General features: G+C 31.4%; 1 protein-coding gene across 1 annotated transcript in view; it reads right to left on the bottom strand.

Moving 5' to 3' along the window:
- LOC126891950 (zinc finger protein 345-like) overlaps window positions 1–26261 on the bottom strand; it is a 75158-nt gene that overhangs the window by 39093 nt on the left and 9804 nt on the right. The window lies entirely within an intron of this gene.

The following is a 26261-nucleotide window of genomic DNA, read 5'->3' as shown; positions in this document are numbered from 1 at the left end:
CATTGTTTTCCATATACCTGTATTTTAATGTTTGGAAATTTTAATAAACTGGCAACATCGTACGCACTACGGAATAATAACATAATAAAAACTCGTTTGTGATTGTGATTAACAGTATTTAAAATAATCCAACCTAATAGTAGGTAATACTTATGTATTTACGATTTGTTTACTAAAATTATTTTCTTTTGAAATGTATTGAAATACCTATTGCATAATTTTAAACGAATTACACATCTTTTAACATAAAAACACGTCTTTTAACTGAACTAGTATTATGTATTTAGTAAGGTTTAAATGGGTTGAATGCTGAGTATTGCTGAGGGCTTTAACTGAACTACATAGTTTTAATAGTTTACAGTGGAACTTAAATACACCAGATAATGTCTCAGTAATTTGTTTGCTTGTGAACTGAAATAACTAAGTTGTACTTACTTGAAAACAATTATTATACCGAATAGATGTTTCAAGTAACCTTTCACAAACACCATTCATAGGTAATAACATAATAGGTAATACACTCACTATTCGAAAACATTTTCGGCATTGACACTAAACAGGATTCTTTAAAACTATATGTTTACTATCTATCTTCTATCTATTTACATGGGACTGTCTAGTGTCTATGCTTAAATTTGCGTACCGCACATAGTTGTCAGATTTAAATTTACATACCAAAATACATTTTAATTTTTTGGTCAAACGGTTGCATTTAGAAAAAAATGTTATAAGAGTTTTTTGTTCTACATGGTGCCTTCTACCTATACCTTCAAGGAACGCACTATTTTCCGGGACACCCTGTATGTTTATTTATGTTTTGTTTATTTTATATTATGTATAATTGTTTTGTTTGTACAGTAGAGCGTCGATTATCCGAACGTCGATCAACCGAACGACCGCTAATTCGAACTATCGACTCCCGCGTCCCGCACTCGAATACCGAGCAAGCGTTAGTAATTGACGCTTAAAATATCTTCAATCTTCAAGACGAAGTTCGTCTTCACTGCAGCATCCATTTGACTTGCAAATTGTAGAAGTCTTGGAGGTGTCACCAGGAAAGTGTACCAATAAGTTTTCAATTTAAAAATCTTTCAGTAATATTTTTAATATCTTCAATATTAATAATTTACTATTAGGATTGAAAACTACTTCGTCTTTCAATGCCAGATGGCGCTAGCCACCTACTATCATCACTTCAGTTGCAATGGGTGGGAAAACCTCTCGATGCGAATCAGTTAAAATATGGAGAACAGTGCCTACGTTCCTTCCGATGAAGGCTCCAATAAGAGCCGAAAATCGCGATTCAAGGGACTGGACTGCACTCCGTATTCTAATTGAAAAGTAACATTGTTTTGCCTTCGCATTGCAACTGAATAAAAATGGTATACATTTTAATCTTCAATTTTCTTCAATATTGTATCCAAAAATAATTATGTTGTTGCAAAGACTGCACTTTTTTGTTTAGTTGCTAGTTGTCATTATCAAGATATAAATAAATATGTAGGTATATAAATATGGCTTTTATTCACTTGTGGATAAATATGTATGACTATAAATATGTATCAATATATTGTAGTTCGATTATCCGAACAAATCGGTTTTCCGAACACCTATGTCCCCCAATTAGTTCGGATAATCGACTCTCTACTGTATTATGTTTATATTATGTACTACTTACTTTGTTTCTGGCCGCATGGTCTTATCCTAAAGCCACTAAAAAAAAAAAAGGTTCAATTTCCGATTCCGAAATAATTAGATGTTTTAAATAATCTCTGTATAAAAGGGGATTAAAATTCTTATATATACAGCATGTCCCTGTAAGTTGTATCCATATGGAAAACTTTTTTATTATTAATTTTACGAAAAAAAGTCATTCTTCATAAAAAGCTCTGCATGGTCCAAAACCTAAGATTCAACCATCAGATATAAAATTTTATGAATATTATACGAGTTATGTCAAAAAGTTTGAATTTCTCTCAAGAGTAAAGTAGCTTTATTTTTCACAATATTGAAAATTGCTATTATGAAAAGTTGTTTGGAATTAAAAACTATATTCTAATATGCAATTACATCCTTCTAATTGAAAATTTTTTTGAAAAATTATGGATAACTAACATTATTTTCAGTTATTTCAATTCTGATAACTCTTTTATTATTAATTTTACGAAAAAAAGTGATTCTTAATAAAAAGTTCTGCATGGGCTGAAACCTAAAATACAACCATCTTATGTCAAATTTTATCAATTTTATACAAGGTATGTCAAAAAATATGAATTGGGCTCAAGAGTAAAATACCTTTATTTTTCACAATATCGAAAATTGTTATTATGAAAAGTTATTAAGAATTAAAAACCATGTTTCAGTATTAAATTACATCCTTCTTATTGAAATAGTTTAAACTATAAAGGTACTTTACTTTTGATCTAAATTTATCTTTTTTGAGACACCTCGTATAAAATTGACATAAGATGGTTGTATTTTAGGTTTTAGAGTATTTTAGACCACGCAGAACTTTTTATTACGAATCGCTTTTTTCGTAAAATTAATAATAAAAGAGTTATTAGAATTAAAATTACTGAAAATAATGTTAGTTGTCCATAATTTATCAAAAAAAAAAGAATGTGTGTGTATTTTGTACGCACGTAAGAAGATATTCTTCTATTATATAGGTAATTTAAACGAAGTAAATATACTTAACAGGTTATTTGTATTTTATTTAAAAATTAAACTAACTTTCTTATCTACCACTTTCAAAAAATTTTTATTAAAACAACCAAAAATAAAAAAAATATGAATTGCTCAGGATTCGAACCCACGTCCTTCCAATCTCGGAGCTAACGCCCTACCAACTACTCCAGCTAGGTCCTTGTAATTGACGTGTAAGTTTCGGATCAAATGGTAACACAACACGGCGACAAATAGTGTAAAAATGTTATGCCTACATAATATTTTATTATTTTACTACAGAGAAACACACATCCAAAAACACAAGAATTATAATAAATAATACATTTACTAAAAACACTAATATATTCTTTTAATGACTTATTTGCACTGTTACAGATACATAGATACCTATCTTTAAAGATTAGCAATGAACTACATGCTGTCTGTGTGCGCAGGCGCGCAGATTTATGTACAATTTTACCCTCAATCGAATCGCCGCTAAAGAAGAATATCTTCAAAAATTTTTTTTTCAATTAGAAAGATGTAATTGCATATTAGAATATAGTTTTTAATTCCAAACAACTTTTCATAACAGCAATTTTCAATATTGTGAAAAATAAAGCTACTTTACTCTTGAGTGAAATTCAAACTTTTTGATATACCTCGTATAATATTCATAAAATTTGATATCTGATGGTTGAATCTTAGGTTTTGAACCATGCAGAGCTTTTTATGAAGAATAGCTTTTTTTCGTAAAATTAATAATAAAAAAGTTTTCCATATGGATACAACTTACAGGGACATACTGTATATGTTTAATGTTTATTAAATTTTCCACGTAATATAATACATAAACTCCACAATTCCAGTCATCCGATTGCACAGGATAAGATGTTTCCTGAAGGAAGAACTTTTGTCACGGTAATTTTCATTAGAGTTTAAAAGCACTGAAATTTTGCGAAAATGTGACTCAGATTTCCTTTTACTTCGAAATTTTAAATCGTAATATTGTACTATATTTCTTTCGATGTCAATGTACAACAAGGTAAAATGGTTTGAAGTCAAAATTGGAAGAACTAGTTTTTTTGTTGTGGGCCGTATTGTTAGTTTAGAATCATTAAAGTTAAATAAAATCTGAACTTGATGTAGAGAAACTCAACATCGTCAAAATGATGACTCATAATTTTTATGCAATAATCAATTGTGAACTTATCGAACCACATTTCTACAGAATTTTCCTTGGCGGTAAGAGTATTAAAACTGGAATAAAACAAATTTGTTGACACTAAATAATCACGTTTATTAAAAAGTTCTTTAACCGTTGGAGCAGAACATATTGAATAATATATAATTTAAATTGTGGTTGTCTTTTTGAAACGACTTTTCACTGCTATGTTCTAAATCCTCTTTTTGCTTGACATCATCTTTTTTCCCTTTTTGTTTTTCTTTTGTCACGGTATTGTGTAATTTTGTGATAAACTGCTGTTTGACGCATAGGCGTAACCAGGATGATCCTAGGGGGGGGGGTTACAACTACTGGAAGGTATCTGAAGGGTATGGTGTTAAGCGTATAGAGCTCAAAGTACATCTCAATGAGGGGGGGGGTTATAACAATAATAATAATAATAATGACTTTATTCTGATATAATCTGGATGACTTTATTGCTTTTTTTCAAAAAAAAAATACAAACTAGACAAACAGTAATAATTATAATAAAGCAAAAGGCGACGTTCGCTCTTAGATGATGTTCCTAGAAACACCAGCCAAGAAGCGCTCTTCCACGTAACCGCAATACAAATAATTACTATTCTAGTGTAACCTAAAGACCTTATTTACATGCTAAAATAAATTTATCCTATATGATAATAACACTAATTATCTATTTTTATTGAATACATTTTTATTGAATAAACTTTGCAATCATTTAAACGAATGCAGCCAAATTTACTTGTTTATAATCTAAATTTTAATTTTATGCTATTATTAAATAGAGACTTTTTTACGTTGGATTTAAATTGAGAGATGGGTAAAGTTATGAAATTTTCAGGGATCATATTGTACAGATTAGCAATATTGTAAGAGAAGCAAGATCGAAATAACGAGGTTTTATGTTTCGGTATATTAAGTTTATTTTTGAATCTGACATTAATATTATGTACTTCTGACCTTTTTTAAACTTTTTTATATAAATAATAGGGCTTTTTGGTTAGCATTATTTTATGAAATAATACTGATCCGTGAAGAATACGCCTGTTACTAACATTTAACCATCCTAGATCTGCAAGATGCTTAGAAGTTGGATTTCGACGTCTGATACCACAAATGAAACGGACACACATATTTTGAATTCGTTGCAAACGATTCTGATCTAGTTGTGTTAATGCTGGTCCATATATTACATCACAGTAATTAAACTGTGAAAGCACTAAACTATTGCAGAGCATAATTTTAGTGGTTCTATTAAACATTTGTCTATGTGAGAATAAAAATTTAAATTACAAAATGCTTTCTGAATTATTGATGAAATATGATTAGAGAACGTTAGGGAGTCATCTAATATGAGTCCCAGGTTTTTTTCACAATTAGATAGAATTAAATTTTCGTTATTGATTTTTAAATGTATTTTATTATTTACTCGATTTTTCTCAATTCTACGTCCAAACAGCATGGCTTTGGATTTTGAGGGATTTATGCTTAAGCAGAATTTTTTTGAGATGTCTGAAATAGATTTTAGTTCTTTATTAATTTTAGAACAAGCACTTTCAACTTCTGATTCTTTAAACTCTAAGTACAATTGTGTGTCATCTGCATAATAGTGAGATTTCATATAATTTAAATAACTTGAGAACTGGGAGGTGTATATGGAAAACAACAAAGGTCCCAATATAGAACCTTGCGGAACTCCTCGTGATAGGTAAATTTTATTTGACGACTTTTTATTTAAAAACACGCTTTGAGATCTTTGATCTAAATATGACTTCAAAATTTTTTGCGCTTGTTTATTAAAAGACATAAAATTACATAGTGAGAGAAGTAGAGGGTGGTTAATTTTATCAAATGCCTTCGAGTAATCTAATAAAACTAGTATGCACAGGTTGTTGGAGTCAATATAAGAGTAAATGTCATCTAAAACTTTAAGAAGTGCGGTAGTGCAGCTATATCCAGGACGGAAACCTGACTGATGTTCTGGTAGGAGGTGAAATTTGGTAATGTGTTGCCTAATTTGTTCATCCATCACTTTTTCTAGGATTTTAGAAAAGGTACATAGAATGCTTATGGGACGCAGCTCATTGTAGTCAACAAGACTATCAGTTTTTGGAAGAGGTATGACTTTCGACTCTTTCCAAACAGAAGGGAAAATAGATTTTTGTAGACAAAAATTAAATATGTGAGTAATAAATGGTAAAATGTAGGGGCAACAATAAAGAATCATAGTGATATTAATGTTATTATGTCCAGAAGCGTTTGATTTTATTGAAAGTATTTTTTCATATACCTTTAACTCATCAATTACTGTAAAACTAAAATTATCAACACCAGGAAATTTAGAAGAAGAATAGTGGTTTAAAACGTCAGCATCAGGAATGTCGTAACCCCCAAAACCACCCCTGGTTACGCCTATGGTTTAAAGTAGTTATGTTTGTCTTCTCTTCTTTTGCATCATGTTTCTTCTGATATTTTTATTTTTCTTTTTGAAGCACATCTTTTCAAGCCCAGGTTCAACTTATGTTCTCGGTATTCAGAAATTGTAAAGTCCCTTACCTTTCGTATAAAGCGTGAAGACTTCAGATGCAAAGTTTTTGCAAGAATATTATTTTTCAGAATTCCAAAATATCTTTCAACTACTGCAATGCTGGATCTGTTTTCACAAAATAGACTTGTCCACAAGGGCAAAAATGGAATATAATTCACAATAAAGTTTGTTAAAAACGATTCACTGTAAAATCTATTTTTATTCTTTCCACTGTCTTCCTCAACAAGTAATTCGTTTTGAACATCATGAAGCATTTTCTGAAAATACCTAAAAAAAACTATTATTTTTATAAAATATATAATTTTGTTTAGTATATTTTTGTGAAGGTAACTCCTCTACGTCATCATCTTTAACAATATTTTCCACAACATTACATGCACGATTTTCATTTTTTTTAAATTAGATTATTCTTTGCATTTATCATTTTTAAGTTACTGTACATATTTACTGGAGATCAAAACAAATAAATTTAAAATAATTTCTCTTATGTCATCAAAATTAGATTTATCAAAGAGTGACGCAATTATTTCTTTTAAAACTGTACGAACATACATTTCCTCAAAAAAAAAAAAAATTAATATCTCTAGCGAATAATTTCATTAAATGAGCGTAACACAATCGTAATTTGACAATATTAACCAAGTTTATTGAAGGACAGTTCACTTTGTCGTAGAACAAGTTGCAGTAATTTAACAATGATTGGCAGTTCCATGACTCTGAAATCGCATTTAAAAATGCTAAACTGAAATCAGTCGTAACACTATAGGGCTTTTCATTCACAGTCATTTGTTTCGAGCTTCTGTCATGTGTCACATAATATTAATATATCTACGTCATACGTTATTGGTATATAACAATGATACAAACCAAAGACGTATGGTGTAGATATATTATATTATGTGACACATGACAGAAGCTCGAAACAAATGACAATCGATGAAAAGCCCTATTAAAAGCAGGCCATTTTAACTGATTCTTCAAACAATAATATTTAAAAATGAATAACCATTTTCAACTAATAATATTTAAATTCTAAAAGCCAAGAAGCAATACTTCCAGTATCGTGTCTCGTGAACACCATTTCTAGTACTGGTAATAATTTATTTTATTTGTTTGTATAACTCCAGCGTAATACAGTACTCTTTTGGATCCTTTAAAAGGTTTTCGAACTACTGAGCCGGTGCCGGTAGCATTCAAATGAATATTTGGAAGTTGTGGTATGTCACTGACTGGCATATTTCTTAATAAATTTAAGTTGTTCCCTACTAAATATGTACACTGTTAAAGGTTCGCAAACTTTAAAAATATAATTGTCATTTTCTCGAGCCATTAATACCATATCAAAAACGTCATCTACAGATCTATCTAAAGTATAATTCAATAAGCGATGCAGGGCATATAAACAACGATAAATTTAGCAGATAATTGTTAAAGATGTTCCAAATGAGTCTAGTCGTTCCGATAAGTAACAGTATAATTATGACACTTTATTAATTTTTTTCTTTTCCCAACTATTAATGTTTATTGCATAGTAAATAAATTATTGTTATCACTGAACACATAGGATGTGAAGAAATGATCCGATTTATAAAATTAATGAATATTTTATGCATACATGCAAGTAACAGTTCTTCAAAAATATATAAAAACTAACCGAAATGTCCATCTTTATTTCGTTACTGCCGACGTCGTCGGCAGCTCATACAGGTTCGGACAAGATTTAAGTAGGTATTATTTCGGTATTAAAATTTTGTAATTTGAATCGATTTGTTAGTAAATTTTTAGTGGTCTTGATGGTTAAACGACAATAAATTTTATTTATGCTGTTAATGTTGAATTAGCAATTATTTGTCGTGCCATTTAAAACTATTTAAGTATATATTTTTATTTGTATAACGACCCTATCTGTACGTGATTGTGATTACCGTAACAGTAGTAACCACGTATTATTTCAATAACAGATAACAGATATTGAAACCAAAAATGTCATCCACTGATTCTGCTGATGAATTGGTTGAAAATACATGGAATCCTCCTCGAAAACGCAGTAAAAGAAGCCCTCTTAGCGTTGAAGTTAAAGAAATAATTTTAAATGTTTTTAAATGTGAAAGACAAGAAAATCCCGGGATAGTGGTTGAAGATATGTATTGTGAAAAAAGTGGCCCATAAAGTTGAAGTTTGTGATAGAAGTGTTTACGCTGATCAAGGAATACAAAACGAATCATCAATTCGCTGAACCTTAGGGCTTGTTTATATGCAGGCGGTTTGCCAACGTCGACGTCGCGGTTTACCTGAAAAACCCAACCGCCGTGGTTCAAGTTAACATAGAAACAAATGCAACTGCTCAAAATCGTACATATGCAACCGCGAGTTTTACGCGGTTTACCAGCGTTTAAACAGGTTAATCGCGACGTTTACGTTGGTAAACCGCTAAACCGCCCTATCTAAACAAGGAATTAAACCTATGACTTGCATGCCTCATTGCTTGACTTTACGTTTAGTTCTGATGACATTTACAGTAATATGCATTCCCCAAAATTTTCAAATTTAGATAAGTTAACAGTCACGAGTCACGACATATTAATAATTAATTATGAATATATAATATATAGGGTGTCCCAAAACTAGCGGAACGGTCGAATATTTTGCGAAATACACATCGGATCGAAAACTGAAAAATACGTATTCAATAATTTTCAAAAATCTATCAAATGCCATCAAACACCAACCCCCACTACACCCCCTGGAGGTGGGGTAAGGGGTAACTTTAAAATCTCAAAGAGAAACCCCCAGTTTTTATTGCAGATTTGGATTCGTTACGTAAAAGTAAACAACTTTTATTCAAAACATTTTTTCGAACTGTGGATAGATGGCGCTATAATTGGGAAAAACGATTTATCCTGATACCATAGGTAAATTATAGAAACGGTCTAATATCTCGAGAAATACACTTCCAAATGAGAATCCAAAAAACAGGTTTTTAATATTTTTCTAAAACTTATCGATAAACACCAAACATGACCCTTCAACCCGCCCCCTGGATGTGGGGTGGGGGGTTACTTTAAAATCTTAAAATAGCAACCCCCACTTTTTATTGCAGATTCGCATTCGTCATGAAAAATTAAACAACATTTATTCAAAACATTTTTTAAAATAGCATAGATGGCGCTAATAAATGGTATTTTTCCAATTAAAGCGCCATCTATCAACCATTCTAAAAATGTTACGAATAATATGTTGCTTAATTTTTCATGACGAATCCGAATCTGTAATAAAAAGTGGGGGTTGCTATTTAAGATTTTAAAGTTAACCCCCACCCCACCTCCAGGGGGTAAGTTGGAGGGTCATGTTTGGTGTTATTCGATAGGTTTTCGAAAAGTATTAAAAACCTTTTTTGTTTGTTTTCTCATTTGGAAGTGTATTTCTCGAGATATTAGACCGTTTCTATAATTTACCTATGGTATCAGGATAAATCGTTTTTCTCAATTATAGCGCCATCTATCCACAGTTCGAAAAAATCTCTTGAATAAAAGTTGCTTACTTTTATGTAACGAATCCAAATCTGCAAAAAAAACTAGGGGTTTCCATTTGAGATTTTAAAGTTACTCCCCACCCCACCTCCAGGGGGTGTAATGGGGGTTTAATGTCATTATATATATTTTTGAAAATGATTGAATACGTATTTTTCAGTTTTTCGATCCGATGTTTAGTTCGTGAAATATTCGACCGTTCCGCTACTTTTGGGACACCTTGTATATTATTTCAACATAATTGAGTAATGAGTATTTTTTTTTGTTATTATTTTTATGAAACTTTTTGGAATTGTACACACAACTAAGTATATCAAAAATTAAAAATAAAACTTATATTTTTTGTAGGCACTCTGTACATAAAATTGTTGGCAAAAAAATAAATTCTTGGATTTTTCGCCCTGTATAAATGGTTCCTATTATCGGATATCAACTAAAACAATCAGGTTCTTTGTCGAGCACTTTTGCAAAATTAAAATATAAATTTCGTATTTTATATGATAATATATATTCTGACTAAACAAAAAGATAATCCTAAATGCGGCCCTGTTGAGGCCTACACGTGGTAATATTTACATCGCCCTGCATCGCTTATTGAATTATACTGTAGATTACAAAGTGCTTCAGCTTTAATTTTGCGATAGACAACAAGTGATTTTGCTCTCCTAATTTTTTCGTATACGAAACTTTTTTAAAACACGATTTAACATCTTCCTTTCGTATGTCTAAGATTTCGGAATTTAGTAAACGTTGTCCTAGAATACATCGCTCTAGACGAGTAACGTGTCTAGTTAATTGTTCACTGTGACAGAAATTAGCCGACACACTATATACACAACCCCTAAGACTAGTGTTGCCCAAAATCGGTCTTGGTCTTGCAGTCTTGGTCTTGTTCTTGCATTTTCGCAAGACCAAGACCAAGACCGCTTTATTTTAGCAAGACCAAGACCAAGACTGACCGTGCAAGACTTGAGCAAGACTTGCACTCAATCCTAACTGCAAGACTCTTGCGTCTTGCAGTTAGGATTGAGTGTCGTTTTAGGGAATATAGTAGTTCGGGTATATGCTTAGAGACTATGAGACGCAAAAAAAGGTAAAAAAAATTTGGAAAATTGGACTTATGCGCATTATGAACAATACAATAAACATACATAGCGAATCAAAATATACATTAACCCTCGTAAGGCGGTGCGGGGTGCAGCTGCACCCCAGACCTCGTTTTTCTCACCTATCTTTTTTAATAAATTTTTTTGATTTTTGTACATTTTTTTATTCGCATGAAATTCAATTCTAAACACATTACACCCATTGTTGCATCTAAAAAGTTTTACGTTTACGTGATTTTTTAGAAAAATGGTGTTCCGCTTGGAGCTAACAGAGCTACGGGACAAGGTCGGTGTTACTTATGTCAGAGAAAAAAGACCGAAAGTCCCGACATAACTGTATTTTGTGTAAAAACTTTGTGTTGGTCACTCTGTGAAAAATTTCATGTGTTTATCTTGCAACGAGAATAATTTTTTTTAAGAAGAAATGGGTACTTTGTTTGTAAAATTATGTTTTATACTATAATAAACAAGTCCTAATTATCTTTCAAATCAATTTTCCCGACGTTCACATATAAAAAAATGGATATACAGATGGGGTGCAAATGCACCCCGCACCGTTGTTTACGTAAGAATCTAAGCACCGGTTTACGAGTACGAGTGTTAAAAGAACACTTGACATATTTATTTGACACGTACTGAGAGGTCATAATAAATTTGTACAATGTAAAAATAAAATATTTTATAATACATTCTTTCTTATATAGCAGACGACGCCTTCGCTCTGAAATTCATTGATATTGTCTAGATTTTGAGAATAGGTCATTTCATAAAATAATCTTGTGTTTTGACACCGACAGTAATAAATATCCTTTTGAAACTTGTTATGATGTCACCAAAGCTGATATAATACGACACCCACTTGATTGTTTTTCCTTATCAGTTTAAAGACTAAAGACTATTGCAGAGTGTGCAATTATATCAATGGGTCAAACAAAATACCATTCTAGACAAATGTTCTTTAATACAGTCAATTTTATGCCATTTATTGGATTTTTTGTGTTTTAACCATGTTTTTAGCACATGTGAGGTTATTAAATGCAAATGTTTATTAAGAAACAGACTGACTCCCGTGGGACATCGTAGATAGCTCAGTTAGTGAGAGTGCCTATAGGCAGGGATAGTTTAGATCGTGGGTTCAAACCCCACCCGATGTGAGTTGTTTATACATTTATTAATTTGATTGGTTTTGTAACTAAAGGAACAGAATCATGAAAATTGGAACAAAGGGGTTTTAAAGAGTGATCTATTTAATGAAAATATTTTCATCTATTTCCTACTTCCGGTTATACCGGAAGTTGCTTATAACTTCATTTTTTTTAATGGGACACCCTGTATATTTTTACTTACATTTTTAAATTCTCCTCGATGTCTTCGTTGTTAAAATGTTTAGTAATGTTATAATATAAGGTAGTTTAAAAGAGAATTAAATTTTTTTCTTAATTTCGCAGCAATATTCACACCCTGTAGAATTGTAGTAGTGTGACATCCAAAACTATATTTATGTTCAGATGATTTTTAATATAATCTACTATTGTTAAGAATTGTTAGTATACCCCATTCCACGAATATAGGTACGACTCTCTTGGATTATCGCGACAACGAATATTTTACTGTGCAAAATATGAAGGACGAAAGAAAATTGCAAATTATATTGTTGTTTATTGGAGTAATTATTAGAGCAAAATACTTTCGTACTTCTTATGTTGCATACTAAAATAATCGTCGTCGCGATTATCCAAAACAGTCGTATATTCGTGGAATACACCATATAGCTAAATTTTTACTTTTAGAATACAGGGTTGGTCGAAACTCGGAATGAGTATTTTCTGAGTTTGCTTAAATGGAGCACCCTGTATTTTAGTATTGTAATGATATAATATGGTACTTTTTTATTTCTTAAGCATTTCCTATACCTAACTGCTTTAGTTTGTGAGTTATTGGTGATTCAAGCCAAATATTATTTGCAACAAAAAATATGTGAAATTTTATTAGGTTGGCCGTGAACATAAAATGTTCGCAAATAATTCAATAACAAATAATTTTTCGGAAATAGATACATATTAATCTAGAGTCTAGAGTCGTAGGAGTCTAGACTGATCCTAAAAATTACCAATAATTGTTGAGCTATCAAAATACCTACGTAGTTAAGATTGTTAGTGCGATTAACAATTAAGCACAAATTAAGGCAGTTAGGTATCGAGAATGCTTAATAAATAAAAAAGTACCATAAAATATCATTTCATTACAATACTAAAATACAGGGCGTTCCATTTAAGAAAACTCAGAAAATATTCATTCCGAGTTTCGACCAACCCTGAATAACAAATTCAACATTTAGCTACACTAATAATTTTTAACAATAGTAGACTATATTAAAAATCATTTGAACATAAATAAAGTTTTTGATGTCAAATAACCAATTCTACAGGGTGTGAAAACTGCTACAAAATTAATAAGAAAACGTAATTATCTTTTAAACTACCCTATATGATATTACAAAACCTCATATTTCAGAAAGAAGACATGGAAGAGAATTCAGAAATGTAAAAATATACAGGGTGTCCCATTTAAAAAAAAAAGTTATAGGCAACTTCTGGTATAACTGGAAGTAGGAAATAGATAAAATATTTTCATTAAATAGATCACTCTTCAAAACACTCCATTCCAATTTTCATGATTCTGTTGTCTTTAGTTCTGGAGATATTTTTAATAGGAAAGTTTATCTGCCTCACCCTGTTTGTTAAGTCAAGCTGAAAATGTACCTATACTGTTACGTTGTTCTAAGATCTAAAGTAACGTTTAATAAATAGTAATATGCTAGTGGGCAACTGCGAGACTTGCAAGACTCTTGCTGCAAGACCAAGACCAAGACCGGGAGTGCAATACCAAGACCAAGACCAAGACCAGGTGTATTGGCGCAAGACCAAGACCAAGACTCTCTAAGTCTCGTCTTGGTCTTGCATTTGGGCAACACTACCTAAGACCAGCACTGTCAATATAACACTTAATTTTAAACAGCTTACATTTGGAAGCAGCACAATATCCATAAATTGCAACCGAGTTGGATAAATAATTATTATTTTTAAAGTTTAATATACATGTGTTAACTTCTTCAAATTTCTCTCTTATCAAAATATGGTAATAATTATTATCTTTGAATTTGTTAGTTGTAAAATTATAAATTGAATTTAACTCTTCTTTTGAAACATTAAAATCGCCTTCGAATATTTTACAGTCTTTATATAAAATAGGTTCATTTGTTAAAAGCGAAGGGTACACGTTTACAGAAGTTTACAGAAGCGGCGCACAGTGGTGAATTTTGCCGAAAACCTGGCCAAAATGCAAAAATTTAAGTTTATATATTCCGAGAAATTTTATATGAATCTTGCTCTGTAGGTTTCGGAGGATCATAAACGGCCGTTGAGGGTAAAACAATACAAGCATATCACATATTTATATTAGTGTAAAGTTGGGATTGAACGAAAGCGGACCGAATAAAATTAAAGTGTGTTATACAATATTGAGGCATTGTTAGGTTTTCGTTTAAAACTATAGACGTGTATTATTTTGTTATTTTATAGTGGATGCTATTTCTTGAGGTAAGTGAAGTATTTCAATATACTTTTTAGATTCTTTTTCCTAACATAAACTTTATTTACAACATATTTACAAAATGATGGCAAGAATCTTCAATCATTTTCTGTTTAACAAGTTTTAAAATGGGAAAAGCAAAAAAGTCAGCTTTGGTCAGCAAAGATTTTTTGCTTAATAAATAATTCAATATGTATATAAATATTCCTCAAGAAATCATCTGCAACAAGTTGCAAACTTAGCGGAATTCTTCATTTTAAAAAACTGTAACATACTGGAGAATTTCTACATTAAGAGACTTTAATGTTATGGTCAGTTAATATAGTAAGAACAAAATATGAAGCAGTTGATCCAAAAAATTTACAGTTTTTTTCTACACAAGAACCGCAGTTTTTTGTTATTTTTTTTATTTCTTCTTTTTTTTTAATCTTTAAGTCATTTTACCTTTATGTATAGGTCTATCTTTTTGCTTTATTTTTATATTTTTTAATAATGTTGGTCGTGTGAGTCCAAAAATTTTGCTTTTTTTTTTTAATAAAATGCATAAACGATACTTTACATAAGAAGCCAAAAATAGGTAGGCCAACTCTTAATACATCATTAATTATAATTATTACCTACCAATGTGTGGCTTCTTAACACAAAGTTTCGTTTATGCATTTCATTTTTAGAAAATTAAAATTTTTGGCTCACACGACCAAAATTATTAAAAAATATAAAAGTAAGGAAGCAAAAACAGGATTATACATAAGAGTAAAAGGACTTATAGATTAAGAAAAAGAAGAACTTCTTACTTTATTAACTGACCATATAACATTAAAGTCTTTTCATGTACAAATTCTCCAGCATGTTATATTTCGTTAAAATGAAAATTTCCGCTAAGGATGTATTTGGCTGCAGATGATTTTTTGAGGAATATTTATATACATTTTGAACTATTTATTAAACAAAATATCTTTGCTGAACTATGTAGACTTTTGTACTTTTCCCTTTTTAAAACTTGGAAAACTTAAAACGATTGAAAATTATTGCCAATTTGCAAACATGTTGTAAATAAAGTCTATTTTACGAAGAAAAAAGGCTAAAAAGTATATTAAAATACTCCACTTACCTCCAGACATAGCATCCACTATAAACTAACAAAGCAATACACGTCTATAGTTCTAGTCCAGAAAGCCACTGCGCATCCGCTAGGAAAAATATTCTTATTCGGATTATTTGCACAATCTTACTCAAAAAGCACAAATTTGCATGTTGCCAGGACCAAAAGTTGGTCAAAAATTTTTTAAACGTTTTTTTTTTGTTTTTTCCTAAAATTATTTTTTTTGCATGGAACAAACAAAATAGGTCGATTTTTATTTTTAAGTTATGATATTGTGGCATATATAGTATACTAGTGACGTCATCCATCTGGGCGTGATGACGTAATCGATTATTTTTTAAATGAGAATACGGGTCGTGTGCTGGCTCATTTGAAAGGTTCTTCAATTCTCTATTCAGTAATATAAACATGTACATAATTATTTATACAGGGTGTCCAAAAAATTTTTATTAAATTATATCATTTGGCAAATTGACAAAAAGTTAAATTATTGGACACCCTGTATAAATAATTATGTAAATGTTTATATTACTGAATAGAGAATTGAAGAACCTTTCAAATTAGCTAGCACACGACCCCTATTATCATTTAAAAAAATCATCGATTACGTCATCACGCCCAGATGGATGACGTCACTAGTATACCATATATGTCACAATATCATAACTTAAAAATAAAAATCGACCTGTTTCGGGATTTTTCCTTAAAGTCGCCGGTTTACGAAATAACGAATTTATTCCCTTTCATTTGCACCATACTGCATACACATGCAACGGTGGAAAATAGTGTCGCGCACGCTTGATTGGCAATTAAATAACAAAGGGGTTTTTGATATTGTATTGCAAAAAACTCTTCGGGATTTCATCAATCGATGTTTAAAGAATATCTATCTACCTTGGCAACATTCAAGTTTTCAGTTTTTCACATAGTTTTTGAGGGTTAAAAATGGCCGATTTCGCAATTTTCCAATTTTTAATCGCTTATATGTCAAAAACTATCAACTTTAGAGAAAAGTCACTAAAGACCTTTTCTGTTTGGAATGATCCAAAAAACCTAAAAAAAATTTGTTCCATGCAAAAAAAAATAATTTTAGGAAAAAAAACAAAAAAAAACGTTTAAAAAATTTTTGACCAACTTTTGGTCCTGACAACATGCAGATTTGTTAAAAGGGGTCCTTTTTAAATAAGATTGTGCAAATAATCCGAATTAGAATATTTTTCCTAGCGGATGCGCAGTGGCTTTCTGGACTATTCTAAATGAAAACCAAACATGCCCCAATATTATTGTATAACACACTTAATTTTTATTTGGTCCGCTGTCGTTTAATACCAAATGAATGGCAGCTAATCTGGAAAGCTCAACGTAGGTGGCGCTCGTGTAGTTGGAGGTCACCTAAACTTACGTCAACACTTCAAATCAATCTATTTCTAAGTAAATATTGCATATTTGTTTCGCTGTGTGAATTAAGATATGCAATTTTATATACATTCATACATACATTTATACATTTATATACATATTGAAAATATAAAAAAAATTATATTTGAAATAATAATATAGAAAAATGTGAAATAATAATTTGAAATAATTCTCAAGTTCTCAATATTTTTTAGTGACTAAAACAAGTTAATAACTTAAAATTTAAGTGACATATTACCTTTAAAATATGCTTTAAAATGACTAAAACATAACCTGATCAAACCTAACTTAATTAAAAATAATATAAACAAGTTAATAACTGAAAATTAAAGTGACCTAGAAAGTCTCCTTTCTTAAACGATGCTAGTACCATTCAAATATTCTTTAATGACTAAAACATAACCTGATCAAACTTAACCCTAATATTTTATAATTTCACCTTAAATTTAAGGTCGCCTTTCACCTAGACAAACACCCAAATAATTATACTTAATTAAATTAACACATTCTATATTTCTATAAGGAATTATAATTTTTTTAAATAAGGCAACATTGCAGAATCAACTGCGCTCAGCCCATGCTTAAACCAAATTTACCCCAAATGCGCAACTGTCATGGCGGCCATATTTTGAAAATATCAAATTTTTAAATGAGATAAATACAAAAATTAATGCTGAGCCACTTATTTGAGAATTTTAAATTGATGAAAAAGTAAGGCAGATATCATATACACACTAGACTCGTGGGGGGAGTGAGTCAATACCAAATAAATAGGTACCCTCAGATCTATACGCTCCGAGCTATAGAAATAAAACATTGAGACGATGATTAATATAGTTTATCTTTCGATAAGGGCTTCCTTTTTTTCAGTAACTCTCGCATTCCTTCTCCTCAATTCGTTTTCAACGTACAAACAGTCCAAGATCCGTATTTTTCTGCCATAATTTATTATTTATTAAATCGTAAACAAAAACACCATATACAAACTTCACGAATTGTCAAAACGTTGACCTCCAACTACACTAGCGCCGCCAAGCGGGATCAAATGCGTACATAGCTGCCATTGATCAAGAACGGAACGGAAGAGCTATTCCGCATGATACACAAAAGGTTTGAGAGAGCACTGAATGGAGAAGACTTACCGAAAGAATGGACTCAAGCATATATGACATCAATATATCATAAGAAGGGAAATAGAAAAAACTGCGAAAACTATCGAGGAATCAGCATAATATCATCTATAGGCAGACTGTATGGAAAGACCACAAAGGAAAAATTGGAAATATATATACAAAAGCATGCTTGGATCACATCTACACGGTCGAACAACCAATAGAAAAACGAATGGCCAAAAATAGATCCGTCCATCTGGCATTTGTAGATCTTAAGAAGGCGTATGACTCGATACCAAGAACCAAGCTATGGGAAGCAATGGAAGACATTGAAATCCCGCGAAGATTAATAAAAGCAGTAAAAGCACTCTACAAAAATGTAGAGTGTAGTACAGTAGCTATCAAAATGGGCAATCGAATATGCAGTTCATTTAAGACGACAAAGGGACTACTACAGGGCTGCTCCACATTCCCTACCCTATTCAAAATATTTCTGGAAAAGACCCTGAAACCATGGAAAAGAAAGTGCGAAGGAATGGGTATACCAGTAAGGAATAAGTATCTATATACCCTAAGTTTTGTTGACGGCCAAATAGTGATCGCACAAGACAAAGATGACCTCAGTTTTATGATGAGGAAACTGGAACAGGAATATTCAAAGAATGGGATGGAAATAAACCTAAAGAAAACTGAATACCTAACAATGGAGAATACAGAAATAAAACAACTGGAAATAGACGAAGGTAAACAAATCAGAGGAACAGATAAGTACAAGTATTTAGGTTTTATAATATCAAACAAAGGAACAACTGAGGAAGATATAAAAAATAGACTAGGACAAACAAGAGACTGCATACGAAAATTGAACCCGATACTGTGGGATAAGAACATCAGCATAAAAACAAAAAGAAGAATATATAACACCATGACAAGAAGTATCCTCAGTTATGGGTGTGAAAATTGGACAATAAATAAGACCAAAAATAAAATAAGAGCAACAGAGATGGAATTCCTAAGGAGAAGCTGAAGAGTAACAAGGAGAGATAGAATAAATAACATAGGAGAGATAGAATGAGAAGAATGGGAGTGAACTCAGATATAATAGACTAAATAAAACAGAAGTGATTAACCTGGTACGGACATGTCAGAAGAGCAGACCAAAATCGGTGGATAAACCGAATAACAGAGTGGAGCCCGATAGGAAAAAGGAATAGAGGCAAACCCCGAAGATCCTTCAGAGATGAAGTAGACCAAGCAATGGAGAGAAGAAATCTACAGGAAAGGGACTGGCAAGACAGAAAGAACTGGAGAGAACGGTTAAGTGAAGGAATACAGTGAAAACTGTGGAAATCCTTAGTACATATATACAGGGTGTCCCGAAAAGATTGGTCATAAATTATACCATAGATTCTGGGGTCAAAACTAGGTTGATTGAACCTCACTTACCTATATACAATAGTGCACACAAAAAAGTTACAGAACTTTGAAGTTACAAAATGAAAATCGATTTTCTTTCGTATATCGAAAACTCTTCGAGATTTTTTATTGAAAATGGACATGTGGCACTCTTATGGTAGCAACATCTTAAAAAAAAATTAAAGTTAAATTTGTGCACCCCATAAAAAATTTATGGGGGTTTTGTTCCCTTAAACCCCCCCAAATTTTTGAGTACGGTCCAATTAAATTATTATTGTGTCACCATTAGTTAAACACAATATTTTTAAAACTTTTTTGCCTCTTAGTACTTTTTCGATAAGCCAGTGTTTATCGAGATATTTTGAATATTTTTCGAATCCACCACATTTTGTATATGGTTAAGTATGATTGTAGCGACCTGTTAATAATCTGAAAATTTATTTATAATTTACATTTTTAGGTATATTTTGAAAAAGAAGCCACATCTCGATAAAGGTGACTTATCAAAAAAAGACTAGGAGGCAAAAAAGTTTTAAAAACACTGTATTTAACTAATGGTACTACAATAATAGTTTATTTAGAACGTACACAAATATTTGGGGGGTTTAAAGGAACAAAACTCCCTTAAAATTTTTATATAATCATATTAAAAGAGAAGCCGCATCTCGATAAAAACTGGCTTATCGACAAAATACTAAGAGGCAAAAAAGTTTTAAAAACGTTGTGTTTAACTAATGGTACCACAATAATGAATTAATTGGAACGTACACAAAAGTTTGGGGGGGTTTAAGGGAACAAAACCCCCATAAAATTTTTATGGTGTGGAAAAATTTCACTATAATTTTGTTTTAAGATGTTCCTGCCATAATAATGATACACGTCCATTTTCAACAAAAAATCTCTAATAGTTTTCGATATATTGAAAAAAATCGATTTTCATTTTGTAACTTCAAAGGGCTGTAACTTTTTTTATGAGCACATTTGTACTAAGGTAAGTTAGGTTCAAGCGAACCATTTTTGACCCCAGAATGTGTGGTATAATTTATGACCAATCTTTTCGGGACACCCTGTATAACCATGGGCGCCCATATGAAAGTTTTCGGGGGCGGGGGCAGATGTGAAGATTTTGCACATTACATTCTGTATACTATGGATAACAATATACAGGGTGTCCCGAAAAGATTGGTCATAAATTATATCACAGATTCTGGGGTCAAAAATAGGTTGATTGAACCTCACTTACCTATATACAACAGTGCACACAAAAAAAGTTACAGCCCTTTGAAGTTACAAAATGAAAATCGATTTTTTTCATATATCGAAAACTCTTAGAGATTTTTTATTGAAAATGGACATGTGGCATTCTTATGGCAGCAACATCTTAAAAAAAAATTAAAGTGAAATTTGTGCACCCCATAAAAATTTTATGGGGGTTTTGTTCCCTTAATACCCCCCAAACTTTTGTGTACGTTCCAATTAAATTATTATTGTGGTACCATTAGTTAAAAACAGTGTTTTCAAAACTTTTTTGCCTCTTAGTACTTTTTCTATAAGCCAGTGTTTATCGAGATATTTTGAATATTTGTCAAATCCACCACATATTTGTATATGGTTAAGTACGATTATAGAAACCTGTTATAATCTGAAAATTTATTTATAATGTACATTTTTGGGTATATTTTGAAAAAGAAGCCACATCTTGATAAAAGGTGACTTATCAAAAAAAGACTAAGAGGCAAAAAAGTTTTAAAAACACTGTGTTTAACTAATGGTACCACAATAATAGTTTAATTTTAACGTACACAAACATTTGGGGGGTTTAAAGGAACAAAACCCCCATAAAATTTGTATGTAAATATATTAAAAAAGAAGCCGCATCTCGATAAAAAGTCACTTATAGAAAAAATACAAAGAGGCAAAATAGTTTTAAAAACGTTGTGTTTAACTAATGGTACCACAATAATGAATTAATTGGAACGTACACAAAAGTTTGGGGGGTTTAAGGAAACAAAACCCCCATAAAATTTTTATGGGGTGGACAAATATCACTATAATTTTGTTTTAAGTTGCTCCTCCCATGAGAATGATACATGTCCATTTTCAATAAAAAATCTGTTAGTTTTCGATATATTGAAAAAAATCGATTTTCATTTTGTAACTTCAATGGGCTGTAACTTTTTTTATGAGCACATTTGTACTAAGGTAAGTTAGGTTCAATCGAACTATTTTTGACTGCAGAATGTCCGGTATAATTTATGACCAATCTTTTCGGGACACCCTGTATAGTTTAAAGCACCCGAAAAGCTAGGGGGACCACGGCCCCCCTGCCCATGGGTATGGGCGCCTGTGGTTGTAACTATTAGTTAAAAACAATGTACAAATGAACAAATAAACTTATATTTAGAGTAAACGTAATCAAAGCAATAATCTAAAACCTAACGGAGTGAATACGACGTGCTTGCTCAATTTAAGCTTAAAAACTAATATCCCATTCTCTTTTTAAATTCCCTTAGAAAGCCCTTGTATTTTTTTACAAACCAATATAATTTAAAAATAATAGCCCACTGGCCACTTAATTAATATTTGGTCTAGTCTTTATTTTCTTCAATCGCCTTTGTATTAGTTTATGACTACTCTCGGCTGAAGGGTGACACGATAATTAAAAAGTTAACCATGTAAATTTTTTTCAAATTTAATATTTTACGACGGAACTATACTCTCCATGAGACTAAAAGGTCGCCTCATATTATAATGCACGTCGCGTTTTCGGCACGTAGCGTTTCGTTTGCGAAAAATATAATTTAATGGTTTTTAAATTGAACCATTCATATTGTGCGTATAAGACACGTAACGTAGCGTATAAGACACGTTACGTCTGCGTTCGGTTCATTCGAAAACAATATTTTTCGGATGTTGACAGCTACGGGTCGTTTTCCCCTCGTTGTTTATTTAGGTATTTCTTTGAATTTGATACAGAGTATTTAGACCGGTCAGTATCGTCGCCCTCGCTAGCGAAATTATTCCTATTCGATTTTTTGCACAAATTTACTCAAAGAGAGGTTCTTATAACATATCCACAGGGTGCCAGACGGTGCCGTGGTCGAAAAATTGTTTAAACAATCCTTTTTAAACAAATTCACAAAAATATTTTTTCATTCGAGCAATATTTTTTTTAGATAATTTGGGTAATTCTGAGCAAAAAAGGTTTCTTGTCATTTTTCTCTAAAATTGCGAAAATGGCTATTTTCAAGGCTTAATAACTCGATTAAAAATTATTATTATGAATTTCAATAAGTGACCAAATCAAGTTTCAAACAACTTCTTCAAGGTCCTGAAGAGATTTTTGTCATTATTTTATTACAAAGCTGTTATTTTTAACTATTAACAATTACCGCTATAGTCCAACTGTATCGTCGCCCTCGTTAGCGAAATTAGATTTTTTTGCACAAACTTACTCAAAAAGAGGTCCTTATAACACATCAAGAGGGTTCCGGGCGGTGCCGTGGTCTAAAAATTGTTTAAACAATTTTTGTTAAACAAATTCACAAAAATAATTTTTTATTAATAATTTAATTAAACCCAAATTAATAATAATTTGAGTTATTCTGGGCAAAAAAGGTCTCTTGTGATTTTTCTCTAAAATTGATTGTTGTCGAGTTATATGGCCATTTCCGCATTTTTGCAAGATATGTTTTTTGCTAAGAATAACCCAAATTATCTAAAAAAAAATCGTTCGTAATGAAAAAATTATTTTTGTGAATTTGTTTAATAAGAATTGTTAAAACAATTTTTTGACAACGGCACCGCCCGGCACCCTGTGGATGTGTTTGTTATAAGGACTCTTTTTGAGTAAGTTTGTGCAAAAACATCTAATCGAAATAGTTTCGCTAACGGGGGCGACGATACAGTTGGACTATAGCGCTAATTGTTAATAACTAAAAATAACAGCTTTGTAGTAAAATAATGACAAAAATCTCTTTGGGACCTTGAAGAAGGGGTTTGAAACTTGATTTGGTCACTTATTGAAATTCATAATAATACTTTTAATCGAGTTATTAAGCCTTGAAAATGGCCTTTTCGCATTTTTCAAATTTTTAATCGCATGTAACTCGACAACAATCAATTTTAGAGAAAAATGACAAGAGACCTTTTTTGCCCAGAATGACCCAGTTTATCTAAAAAAATATTGCTCGAAATGAAAAATATATTTTTGTGAATTTGTTTAAAAAAAAATGTTTAAACAATTTTTCGACCACGGTACCGCCCGGCACCCTGTGGATATGTTATAAGGACTTCTTTTTGAGTAAGTTTGTTTAATCGAATCGGAATAATTTCGCTAGCCGGTGCGACGATACTGCCCGGTCTAATTTAAAAAGTAGTTTTCGAGGCAATTTGTCATGTAAACATGTGTTGTGACAATAAACACATCTGCACCGCACCAAACTGAAACCAACGTAAACGTTCTATGTATGATAATGTGAATGGGCAGCCCGATTGCCGGTCTGCAAACGCTACGTGCCGAAAACGCGACGTGCATTATAATATGACGCGACCTTAAAAGCAGTCTACCTGTAAAATACACGATCAGCCCAAAAGGTCTGATTGCTATTATTATTACTAAAAGAAGCAAAATCAGAGCTAAATGTTTACACAATAATAGTTACCCAAAAAGCAAAATGTAGTATAAATTTATCACCAAGATGAGGAACCTGATATGTTATTTATGCTTTGGTTTCATGTGTCCACACTTCATGATATTGTATTACAAGTTTTAACAGTTTTTTTGTGGAATTTATGTGTGACATGTGTTTACAATAAATAACATTTCTTTGGCTATTTTAATTGTATTTCTCGAAACTGGAAGATTTTCATTTTGATTTTCTAATAGACCCTTTCTAATAGTTAAAACACCAATTGTTATCTTTAAATGTATAAAAAATTCTTACTTACATGTGAAAAAAGAGATATTATTACAGCATCATAAACTTTACGTTCAATTCCTATGTAGCTTTGAGTTACATGATGGAAATTTTAATTGTGATTATATCATTCAAAAATAATTATTGTTAGCATCCTTAACATGGACTTCTTCACATTAGTAGGTAATTGTTATTACGCGAAAACAAAAAATAACTCCGCCTCAATTATTTTATATGTCGTTTATATATCATTGATCAGCTAAATAATCCACAAAAACTGCAAAAATTTCGTGATGGATAGTCATTTTATCATTTTCGTGCCGTCCGGCGCAGGATGTCAATGGAGTAACTTGTAACTTTTATTACGTGAAAACAAAAAATAACTTCACCCTAATTTTTTATATTCTGTTTATATATCATCGATCAACTATATAATTCACAAAAATCGCAAAATTTGTGATGAACACAGTCATTGTACTTGAAAACAAAAAATAACTCCACCCCAATTTTTTTATATTTTGTTTATATATAATATCATCGATCAATTACGCAATCCACAAAAATCGCAAAAATTTCGTGATAAACACCGTCATTTTATCATTTTCGTGCTGTCTGGCGTAGGCTGGCAATAGATTAAATGAATTATTATTACGTGAAAACAAAAAATATCTCCACCCCAACTTTTTTATATTATGTTTATACACGGTGTCCCGAAAAAATTGGTCATAAATTATACCACACATTCTGGGGTCAAAAATAGTTCGATAAAACCTACTCATCTTAGTACAAATGTGCTCATAAAAAAAATGTTACGTCCCTTTGAAGTTACAAAATAAAAATCGGTTTTTTTCAATATATCGAAAACTATTAGAGATATTTTATTGAAAATGGACATGTATCATTCTTATGACAGGAACATCTTAAAACAAAATTATAGTGAAATTTTTCCACCCCATAAAAATGTTATGGGGGTTTTGTTCCCTTAAGCCACCCCAAACTTTTGTGTACGTTCCAATTAATTCATTGTTGTGGTACCATTATTTAACCCGGCATTGGTCGCTAGGTAGATTGTTACGCGAGTGGTCGCGCGTGAGATTTTCTCTCACATATCCAAATTTTGCCTTTTTTTTACAAAATAAAATTTTTAAAACAGCTTTTAAACTTTTTTTATTAATTAATAATAAGAAAAAAATAATATAACATAATATAGATAATAATATAATAAAATAAAAAGAAATAATCGGAATTAAACAAATATTAATCAATCTCCGTATCTTGATAATTTACGGCACAGCACACAAATATAACAAGAATGCTCTGGAAAAATTGATTGATCACAATAATTACAATTTTTTTTACACTATTTCAGGTTTTAAGTGCCAAAATAAAATTCATTTTTATGTACAGTTCGTAACGCGGGTGGTCGCTTGATGAGAGAATGTCTCACTTGAAGCGTGCTGACTCAACAATTGGGTGATATTAGGTCAACTGAGTCACTATCTAAGTGGACGAGTCTATTAGATTGTCGAGGGAGGATAGTTAGAAGACTAGAAGGAACTACAGAGCGTATAATTTCCCAGAAAAACACTTCTGTGCAATTTTCTGAAACCGTGAGAGAAAATCTCATATAGCCACCACTGGCGG

This window comes from Diabrotica virgifera, chromosome 9, assembly GCF_917563875.1.
Source record: "Diabrotica virgifera virgifera chromosome 9, PGI_DIABVI_V3a".
NCBI classification, from domain to species: Eukaryota; Metazoa; Arthropoda; class Insecta; order Coleoptera; family Chrysomelidae; genus Diabrotica; species Diabrotica virgifera.
The sequence above is the reverse complement of the archived record's forward strand: the minus strand, read 5'-3'. Positions and strand labels throughout refer to the sequence as shown.